The 13,353-nt window shown below is 34.8% G+C and overlaps 2 non-coding genes across 2 annotated transcripts; one reads left to right on the top strand and one right to left on the bottom strand.

Moving 5' to 3' along the window:
• Positions 1 to 542: 542 nt before the first annotated feature.
• On the bottom strand, positions 543 to 624 carry TRNAL-AAG (transfer RNA leucine (anticodon AAG)). The gene has a single exon. It is a non-coding gene; the product is annotated as a tRNA-Leu (tRNA).
• Positions 625 to 3,189: 2,565 nt separating this feature from the next.
• On the top strand, positions 3,190 to 3,271 carry TRNAL-AAG (transfer RNA leucine (anticodon AAG)). Its single transcript has one exon. It is a non-coding gene; the product is annotated as a tRNA-Leu (tRNA).
• Positions 3,272 to 13,353: the final 10,082 nt, after the last annotated feature.

Raw genomic sequence — 13,353 nt, 5'->3', positions numbered from 1 at the left:
GATTGGAGTAAGTGGATTCATGTATCTATGTCTTTAAGTACAGTATTGTATAATATGGCGGGGAGGCTAGTTTTTGGCAGGAAACGCCTAGTACATTAAATAATATGCGTATATTATTTAATGATTTTTTTTTTTTTTTTTTTTTTTCTATCTAGCGCTGCAAATCCCTGAGGCTTTCTTGTGCCACATGGCTAATAGTAATGTTAAAACTGATATCCTACAGAAGGAAGAAAGAGTATATAACTTATGATACTAACAATTTTTTTGATAAGGAATTTAATATAAAATGCAATCGGAGAAGAAATTATCGATACATATGGAATTATTAAAACACGATTACAGCTCATTCCAAAAAAAAAAAAAAAAAAAAAACAGATCACTTGGGAAAAGCAGTTATAATTCTATTCAGAAATAATGCAAAATTATAAAGAGCAAAAATGAATTTATTAAAATAAACGAAAGTAATATTACTTTGGACAAGAGAACGAAACGTTGGGACGTTATACTTCATGAAGAAATATAAATAAAAGAAAAACAAAATATGGCAGTGGTGGGATTCGAACCCACGCCTCCGAAGAGACTGGTGCCTTAAACCAGCGCCTTAGACCGCTCGGCCACACTACCACACTGACTAAAAATCGATACTAAATAATATATATATATTAATATACCCATTTATATCAATACATACATATATATATATTAATTAATCAATTAAATTATTGATTAAACATTATATAAGTCTGTAAATTGCATACTACATTATTTATTAAACTGTATTCAAAGAGTACCTAAGTGCCAAATGAAATTTAATAATTAATTTATTAAATTTAATATTAAATATAAAATGTTTTTTTTTTATTTATACTATTTTATACCATTAAATATAAAATTTTACATAGATATATATATAATCATGAGTTTAAACATGTATTTTCTTAATTCATCATAACATACAGGATATTCACATTCTTTCTCTGTTTTTACAAAACTACAGTACTTCATATTTGTGTATTTTTCACCTTCATCTATGCGAATTTTATCAGACTTATCTATTTTTACATAAGCAAAGTCTTAAACCAAAAATTATTAAACTGTGTAATGGATCCTGGATACTACCAGTTACAGCAAAGAATCCCCGGCAACCATAATGAAATATAGACCAATGTTTATATTCAGTGTATAAGGAAGGGATGTTGCCCTATCAATTGTAATTACCATGGAAGAATTGAGAAGGCTTTTAAGGTCAGGAAGATAACCTGAAATAAATTGATTAATATAAAAATAATAACGATGTTACCTAAAGTAGTGGGTCCTAGGGCTTTGACTACTTCTTCAAGGGTCGGCAGCCAAAACTGTAGGAGCCACCACAATAAGCAGGGTCTCTGTTTCTGTTATGACGTATACGTGCGAAATTTATAAATCATAGCCGACCCGACAGAGACCAAAAAGAAAGGAATAAAATTTTAACTTTCAAACAAAAAAAAACTTAGTAAAATAATGCCAATAAAACTTTATTAAAGCAAAAAGAAGAATAATATTTTTATTTTTATTTTTTGAAATCTAAAAGACCAATACATTACAAAAATTAAAAAAGTAACTGTACATTACAGGATAAAATCAGGTTAAAGCCAACTTACTGTGTGTTTGGACCGGCATCGGTAAAAGCCTGACGTAGCCGAGTGGTCAGGAGCGAGAGTGCATGCGTTCCTTGAGTGGACCGGGCTTCAAGCCCGTGACTACTAAATACGATAAATATTTGTATTGACGATTTATTGTAAACTCTACTGACTTGGTTGTCGTGCCAGAGTATAAAGAGAAAATTTATTTAGCTGCGTGTGGTGTTTACAGAGCAATATTGGAGACCCAAGGAAGAAAGCGATAGCGATAGATCTCTGTCCAGAATGTTTATATCAGTTTAAGTAACCACTTGTGAGGGTGGAAGAGGTGGAGTCGTCAAAGTGAACCGTCCCGTGTTACGGGGAAGGTAAATAAACAAATGAGGCAAAGGGACACTATGACTGACAAAATAGTATAGAAAAGACACTAAACTTTGTATCAGAACAAAAAAGAAATGATAGCATCTCGATATTGCTTTGATATAAACAACATATTTACTATTTAATTACATATTACTTTCAGGCTTGTACATAATATATAGTTTTATACCCCCTAGCCACTGTCGTGTGTCACGGTGTAGAAAGCTTGTGCCCACGGATTGGCACAATGGTGGGAGGGGGGGTATTGTGTTCTGTTATGTCCCTTTTTTTACATTTACTCAATAACAATACCAATACTGACTTAAACATATGAGGCATTTGTCCAGACATCTGTCAAGGAACCAGCTATGGCACAGGTTTAACAACCCTGGCCTACCCGAGCACAACTATATTACTCTTCTTCAAATTGCTTTCTACTGTCCTTAGTAGCGTCTTTTCTACACTACTTTGGCAGTCATAGTGTCCCTTTGCCTCATTTGTTTATTTACCTACTTCCCCGTAACAGGAGACAGTTCACTTTGAAGACTCCACTTCTTCGACCCCACTTCAATAATAAAAATATTTTGGACAGAGATCTATCGGCTTTCTTCCTTGGGTTTCCAATATTGCTCTGTAAACACCACACGCAGCTGCAGCTATTTCACGGATTCCGGTCCAAACACACAGTAAGTTGGCTTTAACCTGACTTTATCCTGTAATCTCCAGTTACTTTTTTAATTTTTATAATGTACTGGTCTTTTTGATTTCAAAAAAATATTTTTTATTCTTCTTTTTGCTTTAATAAAGTTTTATTGGCATTATTTTAGCTTTTCCTTTTTTCTGTTTGAAAGTTAAAATTTTATTCCTTTCTTTTTGGTCTCTGTCGGGTCGGCTATGATTTATAAATTTCTGTTATGATGCATTAGAGACATCATAACAGAAACAGAAACCCTGCTTATTGTGGTGGCTCCTACAGTTTTGGCTTCCGACCCTTGAAGAAGTAGTTAAAGCCGTAGGACCCACTACTTTAATTAACACCGTTATTATTTTTATTTTAATCAATTTATTTCAGGTTATCCCCTTCACCTTAAAGGCCTTCTCAATTTTTCCGTGGTAATTACAATTGATAGGTCAACCACCCCTTCTCTATACACTGAATATAAACATTTGTCCATATATATATATCTTCTAGTATTAGCGTTTTCAGCGAGGTAGTGTGGCCGAGCGGTCTAAGGCGCTGGTTTAAGGCACCAGTCTCCTCGGAGGCGTGGGTTCGAATCCCACCACTGCCAATAATCATTTTACTTTTGTTTATATTACAATTGATAACATTTCAATAACTTTCTTAATTCGTCCTTGGCACTTTGTGTATTTTTCACCTCCATCTATGCAAATTTTATGCGAATAATATACGGTTGAAAAACGGAAACTCCTTCATTTTTGGAAATTAGTTTTCAGAAACTAAATAATGAAAGTCTTTACTCTTCTTTTAAACTTTGGACAAGGTATAAAGAAGCAGTTATTCCCTGGTTGAAGCACTGCAATGATAGTAAGGGAAAGAAACACTAGAAACACGTGATTGTCCGATAAAACAACACCTTAAAGGACAGATTTTTTTTTTTCGAGTAATAATTTTTCGAACTAGGCACAAAATAATGACCGAACTACTCCTCAAATATAAGGTCTGCAACCCCAAAATTTCGATTAAACTTCAATAACACTGGAAAGGCAGACCTCGCAGTGCCCTTGAGCACCCTAAGGTTTTGAGAATGATAACTTAGCATGCCCTTAGTCGTCTTGAAACCAAAGATGGTATTTTCTCCCCTGAAGGTATATGACAGAGGAGGTGGTCTTTGAGAGTTTTTTCCGATACAATTTTCATCCAGATGGAATAACTGTATCTGAATATCCCTCTTACAGTTATGTTTTATCATGAAACGTTCAGTAATGTTTGAAAAGCGATGGATTTCAAGCATTATTGAACTCTTTCTTAGAAACAGGAACTTCACAAAATCTGGAAAAGAATGCAGGATCCACATGACCACAGCCCACTCCAAAGCCAGAGCAACCTTCAGCAGAGCCAAATCACTAGTTTTCAAAACTTAATCGTCCAGCGTACCCCTGAAGACCCACCTACAGAATTCTCAACAACCTTTCCACAAAATTTAGACACGAAAGCATACCTTTAGTATGCTATAAGACCTGAGAATTCTACCTTCTTGCCATGGCCTTTTCTCACTGATAACATTTCGTCCCATATGTCCCATATACTTTTAAATCCCTGGTTTGTCTGATACAGTGTACATACGCGGAGATGGGAGAAATCACAGAAGCCGTTAGACCCAAATATACCTATACCTAAATAATTTGCATTCCAGTTAGAATATCAATGAAGTCATGTCAATTCCCAAATTTGGCATGAGCTCAGCGACCAAGTCAACTTTCAGACTTAAGAACCATTGTCAAGGCATCCAGTCTACTAAAACTACTTGAGAAAATTTGTCCCTATAGTTCTTACCGAATACGCTCCCTCAAATCCATTATGTCATAAAAGGAAGGTCCACAATTGCAAATATGTTGGACACTTCCTCTAGAGTCCTCAAAGCCCTCGAAGACAATGCTGAAAGGACAATTGTGTAACTACATCTGAAGTTAGCATTTGACCCAATCAGCAATGAGAGCTTCCTCCTTCATCTCTGCCACGTTTTTTTTTTTTTTTTTTCCAGTTTCTTGTTACCTCAAAGATATGCTGTTGGAAAGCTGGGTTCATGCAGCTGAGCTGTTCATGCAGGCGTTCCTGAAACAGGAAGTATTATCTGGCTTCCTTTACTCCATCTGTACTCCATCCAACTGTCACCTCTATTTCTATATTGTCAGCCACGCAAATGACAAATTTCCTGTTAAATCTGGAGATGAACCCACAGTAGCTTACCCACCACCTGAATGCTACCCTCTACGAATTGTCTCAGCATATATTTCTCACGAAATATATGCTGAGTGACGTGAGAGTCGTCTTTAATCCCAAGTTGACTTTTCGTACGAAGACGTCCAAATTGTGATGGCGAGAAAAGCAATATCTTCATATCTCTCATCTGAAGAGACCACCATGAACAATATCAGCAGAATTATCCACCCTGCAATATCAAATCCATTCAGACTTACGCACATCTCAACCTGCAAAAGCTCCTCACTATCAGAGGTTAAATTCCAAAATCTTACTGGTAGCAACTATTAAAATGTCTTCGGTGGTCTGAATTCTCCTGATGTTTGGGACACGGCTGAATTAGGAAAACCACAGTGAACCCTTCGATAGAAACCTGCCCTCCTAGCACAAGCTGTTGATGTTGACTTTCAGAGATTTGCAAGGCATAAATAAAGATCGTTTTGTAAACTTATCTGCTGTCTGGTGCATATTAATGAGACGTCCAGTTCATTCCATCAAGACCAAATTTCTCAATGTTAGCCTTCGCCTTTAATGTTTCTTGTTAGATTTTAATTTTAATTAATATACACTAGGGGGCTTTCCCCCCCCCTGCTCGCTTTGCTCGCCCACTTTTCTACGTAAAATGTAGAGGTATACGGAGTAAGATTCATTGGGAGTTAAGTTGTTACAAGAGCGGGGGAGGGAAGAAGAAGAAAGAATCTTTCTGAAAGGTCAAAATACAAAATTTTATGAAAATCCGTCCACTAGGAGTCGAGTTGTTACATGGCGACGGACGGACGGATAAACAGATATTTTATAAACGAGAACATGCGAATGTTTTGGTTTATAAAACGATCACATTATATTTAGTGACGTCATAGTTAGCGCATCCCTTAACCGCATGATGTTTTTAAGGAATCTCGAGCTCACATTTCAACAAATGAAATAGCTCACCCGTTTGAACTTTTTTGTTGGATTTATTTTCAAAACGAAGGGACGCTTTAAAAGTACGACAACTTTCCAATAACAAATCAAAGGTGCTCATAAACTACGTACTTCATTTGACTTCTTTACACGTCATTTCATTAAAAGGGATTACAATTCAAAACGTGCGCCGCTTTTCCCAGGATCACTGGAAGGAGAATCACACAATCGACGCCCTCATTACTAACCATTTATGCTGTCAAAAAAGAAGAAAAATATGCCCTTCATATTTGATACCAGCTTTATCCTGGCGACACTTTAATCACGAGATCAAAAGTGTCAACACAACAGCTGGGGATCATTTCATTCACAGAAAGTGGAAGGAATTATATCTCGCTGGAACATAACTTACTGCAACTCAGCTTAGTGTCACGTCTTCAAAAAAAAAAATGCTTCTAATAAACTCTCCTAGACATGATCCACATCTGGTGCGTCAATCAGTTATTTCGTCACGAAATCCAAAGGTGAACGCCTGCTCCTACATGTAATAACATTATCTAACTCGGTCGACCCTTCGAATACGATGCTGACATCACCAAGAAAAGTTGTCAGTTGTCCGCCGACAGACAAACTTCCTGAAAAACTTCCTGGTTTAATCACGTGGTATTGTTTGCTTTTCACCTCTGGAACTTGGCAACTTTCCCAATTTCTGAACAAGTCTGCAGGGGCACTCCTAGACACTAAACAGCTGACTCACAGTAATAATAAGAATAATAAAGAAAAAAAACTGGTACGTGCCAAAACTTTTTTGCCTTTAATTAAACTGCGCAAACAAATAATTTTTCACACGTGTTCCATAAAGTTTCACACTCTCTATAGTTAAATAAGGCCTTCAACAGGGGCGCCATTTTGTTTAATTGATAATCAACAAAAGCTAGGTTAATAGACATTACAATCGAAGGTGGCACGAGCTCTCATTACTTTATTCTAATGAGTATAGTATTAAAGTGTTTTGCGTTTAAAACGTTAAGTAACCAAATCTTTAATACGGTGATTAATTAAAAAAACTTTAATGATGGAACTCGATTTTGATAATGGCGTATAATTAAAATAGATTGATGCACCCGTTAATACTCTTTGCTCTGCAAGAGAGCATAATTCATGAAGCATAGAACAAGATCCATGTCTTATTTACCGGACGGTGATTTTAGATAACAAAATCAACCATATTCCTCGCCTCAGATCAACTAACTCAGCCACGTTGTGAAAAAGGCCCATAAAAATTTCTCGTATCATCAAGGGGACTCGAACTCAGGTCTTTTCCAACCGATGTGAGGAGGACGGCTATTCTACCAGTAGAACCGTCATCGGGATAATCGCCTACTTGCCCTCGTGGGTAGCACAGTATAAGGCAATGGTCAGGCTACATCTTGAGTACTGCATACATTTCAGTACTGCGTGCTGCCAGAAGTTAATCAAACTGTAACAGGGTGCTTAATGATTTTGTAATAACTGACAGCAAAGTGTAGGAGAAATTGTTGAAGTCATAAAAAGGGCACCTGAGGTGGATGGGATCTATCCAGTTATATTGAAGGAAACGGCAAAGGAATTAAGCAAACCTTAATTATGAGAACATCCTTGGACTCAAGGGAAGTCCCCACGGACTGGAGATGTATAAATTTTTATCCAATTCACAAAGGGATATACATTTGCACTAGGGTGACACGAGTAATTACAGACCAGTTAGTTCAACTTCTGATCTGGGAAATTAATGGAGTTATTGGTTAAAGATGCATTGCAGGATCATCTAGACAAGACTGCAGTAATAATTCAGACACCGCATGGGTTTGTTAAGGGAAAGTCTTGTCTGACAAATTTGATTGGATACTATGATGTGGTTGCAAAGGAATTGGATGCAAAAAATAATTTTGATATCATATACATGGATTTCAAGAAAGCTTTTGACACTGTTGCTAATGGAAGACTACTGTACACATTGGAACAGTACGGCATTGAGGGTAAGTTGCTACAATGGATAAAGGGATGGTTGAGTGGGAGAAAGAAAGAGGTAATCAATGGATGCTGCTCTTCGTGGACTAATGTTATTAGTGGAGTCCCACAGGGTTCGGTGTTGGGTCCACTGTTGTTTTGTATATTTATCAATGATATTGATGAAGGTATATCAGGCTTAATGTCGAAGTTTGCAGATGATACAAAGGTTGGCAGGGTTGTTAATGACATTAAAGACATGCTACTCAACAGGATCTAGAAAAGTTGGGCAGATGGGCTGAGAAGTGGCAACTGAAGTTTGACATTGACAAATGCGAAGTACTGCATATGGGTAGAAGTAACCCCAGAGAAACGTACCAACTGTGTGGTACTACACTTAAGGTGGTAGAGAATGAAAAGGACCTGGGGGTAATCGTGCAGTCAGATATGAAATTTTCTGAGAAATGCAGAAATCCAGAGCAGGAATTTTTCTAGCAGGGATAAGGAGGTGAGGTAATTATCCCTTTGTTTAAGGCAATGGTCAGTCCACGCCTTGGGCACTGCGTACAGGTCTGGAGGCCTCATTTTAGGAAGGATGTAGAGTTGCTAAAACGAGCATAAAGGACAACAAGATTGGAGAGGAGAACGAAGGGGTCCTTTTACCAAGAAAGGCTTAAGTTCTGCAAATTGCAGCGGCTGGAGTGTAGGCACCTGCGAGGTGATCTGAAGTCAGCGTTGAGCCTGCTCAATGGTTTGAGCAGGCTCAACGCTGACGGGATACTTCCCCTTGCTCAGATTACGAACCTCAGGGGGCATAAATTCCATTTGAGGAAAGTCGGTTGTCAAATAGATATGCGGAAATTTTCCTTTAGCCAGCGGGTAGTTTATTGCTGGAATAAACTTCCATCTGTCGTTGTGGAAGTTGATAGCTTAAATAAATTCAAGGAGGAACTGGACAAACGTTTAGAGGGAATGGATGTGTGAAATGTTTTTTTTTTTTTTTTTTTTGGCTGATGCTACATAAGCTTGCTTTCTTGCATCACATGCCTCTACCACTGCTATTACTACTCCTGGACGCCTCGTATAAAAAAAAGATATGTGTCTGTTGGAGCAGGAGTAGAGAATCGCAATAAGATTAATGAGGGAAACAAAAAGGTTCTCTTACAAGAAAGGCTTCAGTTTTGCAAATTGCAGTATCTGGAGAAGACTACGCACCTGTGAAGAGGTCTGATTGTGGTGTTTAAGGCCTTTAAAGGATTGAGTAAGCTGAATGTCGATAGTATCCTTCCTCTTGCTGAGACTAAACACAAGGGAATATAAATTCGAATTGAGGAGGAATGGTAGCTGGATAGATGGGTGGAAATTTTCCTGAAACCATCGAGTGCTTGATTGTTGGAACAAACCTTCATCTGTTGTTGTGGAAGTTTAAATAAATTTAAAGAAGAAGTAGACAGACTACTGTATTAGAAGGGATGGACTAGTGACGTGAGAATTTTTTTTTTCGCTTGATGCTTGTTTTCGTGCATCTACTGTTACTTACACTAATACTAATAACGCTAATATTAATTTTTGTTCCAACAAAGTTCCACGTACCTGCGTTAGACAGTATTATACTATATTCAATTTTCAAAATAATTGTTCTTAATTATTTATTCTATCATTCAAGGAATGTAAAAATAACTCACGTTATTTATGCCTCTCTACAGTTCCTGCCTTAATACTTAAATTAATTAATATTGGCATTAGTTAAAATTAAACTCACGAATTTAATTAATTAAATTTTATTAACATTTAAATATCACTATCAAACTATTCGGCATTAACAATAATATTTTATGACGATATAAATTTGTTCATATTTTATTTACTATAAATGAACAAGCGTTTTGTTTTCAATTTCAGACATATTAAGGCTAATTTGTTAGCCTTATGTTTCTAAAATTCCAACTAAAATTTCTCAATTAAAAACGCCATTTTGGCATTTTTAGTCAGCGCATGCGCATTTAGTTCGCTAATCTTTTCATTTTAAGGATTTTAGGAATAACAGAGTTCGCAGTAATCATGTTATAGATTATGGATAGTCATTAATCCAACCAGATGTTTTGTAATTAACGAAACCCCAGCGTTGATTAATTATCGTAAAGGTCAGAGCAAAAAATTTTCTTTAATATTCGTATCACACAACTGTTTCAGTAACCAGGCTTAATATACATGATTTAATCCTAACGATCTAATTTAGTATTCAGACTCCTGTGAAACATTATTAATTATGTTTTCATGAGCTCTATGTGGAATGCGCTATTAGCAGCTGGAGAAGGGGTGGCTAACCTCACGTCAGGTTCGATTCACGGTAAAGCATCCACAGCCTACTTAGAGATGTGGATGAATATATAAACATATATGGGAAATAAAAATTCAGTTTTACAAAAAAAAAAAAATACCAATATTAAAGTAAATTTATAAATTAAGTAAGCAAACAATTTATGCAAATGAAGGAATCAGTGCCATAATAATGTACATACACCAATTAATAATCATCCACGCATGTTTGAATCAGACTATATAACTGAAACTGTTCCAAAATTTGAAAAAAATTATATTTTTAGATATTTATGAAATTTTAAAATAAAATATTAATGTATTTATTTTGCTATTAAATATACCTTCTTTTTTTTTGTTAATATGAAGAAGAAAGGACTAGTCTCTTCAACTCTATTGAACACGCCACTCTCTTGCATAACTAACTTTATGAAATTTATATTTCATGATAAATTTTTTATTTTAGTTTCATAATTTTTATTAGTACCATTTTGTGAAAACGTAAATTTTATGTAATTTGCTGTTGTGTTCGAAATACAATCCTGCATCTTGAATAACAAAAACTAAATTATGTATGAAATGAATTCAAATTTTCATAATTTTGCGCTTAATATTAATTTTTGAATATTTAGTGGCATACACAAGTAGGGGAAGGGCTATTTCCCCTCTCGGAAATTTTGATAATATTTTTTTATAGAGTGGTGTTCCGGAATTTATTCAATTATGCTTAAAACACGCTTCTGATTTTTAAAAAAATATATATTAATTTTAATAATTTTATTATTGTATTCTAATACGTGGATAATTCAAAGATCCTAAATGACGTCGTTTATTACAAGAAATTAAAATTGCATCGAATATTCCTTGTTTTTATGTTCCACGAACTGGAATATGAGATAAGTGAAAGGAAATAACACATAATCAGTTTAGGAAGGGCCCATCCCTGGGCCCATCCCATCAGCCGTTAGAGAAAAGTTCAAATCGACTCATTTGATTTGAATTTTTCACTAACGCTAAATTGTCCTGACTGCAGTAAAATAAAAATTATGTCCTAATTTAGAAAAAACTCAAGAAAGGTCCTTGCAGATGTTTACAAACTAGCAAATCTTCCTCTTTTTAATTACAACTTGCTTTTAAAAATGAAATGCAAAAATGTCGTGAAAAGGAAAAAGGGGGAGGGGGAAGAAATCTAGTAGTGACAAGATTTTCTGGACTCAAATGACGGTACTCATATAAAGGGCTATAAAAAGGTGTATTGTATTCTTATTACTGGCATTATTATTTACTGTATATCTTATAAGATTATTTTAGTTATAAATACTTTTCTCTTTTGATTTTATTTTTTATCTATAAATTTCATTTATGATGTTCAAATACTTATAATTTAAATAGCAGTGTGTTTAACGTCCAAGAAAAATGCAATATCGTGTTCTGGACGTTATTAAAAAATAGTTTTTTTTTTTTAAATAAATTGTAAAACTTATTCTAAAGAAATGTAGTGGCAAATACCTTTCGCAGTTATTTACTTTAAAATAACCAAAATGGGACAGTCATTCTAGAGAAATACAGTACATCCAAAAAAAAAAAAAAAAAACACGTTTTGGCTATTTTTATAATTGGAAAAAAGTATTTAGAAAAAGTGTTACTTAGAAGAAACGCAAAAATATTATTAGTATTATTTAGATTAAAAAAAAACTTAGCTAGAAAAAAATATAAAATTTGATAATATTTTATAAATATTACTTAAAAAATTCATACAGATATACATGTATAGTACACCTGAAATATGTATATATATAAGTATATCACAATACATATAAATCTGAAAATCACGTTTAATTTAATGAATTTGGCTTTATTGGAATTTGGCACGAGAAGCCAATTTTACAATTTTTGAATCGTTAGCTCTAAATATTTTAGGCAAAAGTTAATAATTCTATAATCGAAATTATAGATTAATAATAATTATTCATCTCTTTAATCTGGTAATAAAATATTTAAAAAAGTCTATATTTAAAGATAGTTTGGATGTGTTGAGTTAGTACAAGAATTAATAGTTTAGCATTTTGTTACAATATATACAAGAGTGCAATGCAATACTTTATATATTTTATCTAAAATTAGTTATTAGAAATAAGATTATTGTATTTATTATTTTTTTTGCCTTAGTTCCAAACCCACAATAGATCGTTCTCGATAGCTGAGTTATATTACTCAAATAGTGTGTTAACTTGTTTAATTATGGTGTTAATTATGAAATTGCTTGCTAGCGTATGATGGAATAAGGTTGTCCTTAAAATAAAACCCATCCTTGCTGGATTTGAAATCTCTAAACACATTTCTTCATTCAAAGACGCATTGTCAAATGTCTGTAGCTGAGTGTCTCAGAGTCATACAATTTCTTTCTTTTTGTTGCATCACATCAGTCGTACCACATCAGGTGGTCCTCTTTGTTGCTGCTGGACTCCTGTTTTGAAGATCCTGCTAGAGGGCCCCTCCGGATGTAAGATTGGAGCGTCTTTAGAGACAGTGGAAAATTAAGGTAGTTCGTTTCTCCAAAGGTCACTGGCTCGTGACGAATCCAGAAAAGGTGACCTTCAGCGAGTAGAAACAATTTTTTTAAATATAAAAAAGTGTGGAAAATGTTTAAAACTAATGTTCAATTAATATATACGATTAAAATTAAAAATAATATTAATAATAAATTTATATTTTTCCAATTGCTTATACAGCCCTGTTCAAAATTTAAGCAAGAACAGAACGTTTAATCGGTCAAAAATGCACGAAACAAAAAAATCAGAAATCATTCAGTGAGGTCCTCACAGATAGTACAATGGTTGTAACCACCATCCTCCCACTCTGGATGGAAAAGATCTAAATTTAAATCCATCAATGTAGCAAAGAATTTTTATTGGCTTTTTTATAGGGTAGCTGAGTTAGTCCGTCTCAGCCAAGGGTAGCATTGTTTTTCAGAGGGAAACTAGAATTTTTCATCCGGCAAACCGATCAACACGTAGTTACGTATACAATACACCGACGCCTCATGGCCTTAGTTGCTTTGGTGTTATCATTCATTAAAATAAACTATTTTTCTAATCGAAACTTGAAATAGCGAAGCACAGGAATTCAAGAATCAAGGAACAGGATCTCACCCTCGACGTCTACTTGGACTGGATGACCAGATTTTCAGGGATGAAAGCCATGACAAAAGGAATTCTA

Source organism: Mastigoproctus giganteus, chromosome 8 (assembly GCF_048544385.1).
Source record: "Mastigoproctus giganteus isolate SK-2022 chromosome 8, ASM4854438v1, whole genome shotgun sequence".
Taxonomy (NCBI): Eukaryota; Metazoa; Arthropoda; class Arachnida; order Uropygi; family Thelyphonidae; genus Mastigoproctus; species Mastigoproctus giganteus.
Note: the sequence above shows the minus strand (reverse complement) of the source record. Positions and strands in the feature narration are given on the sequence as shown.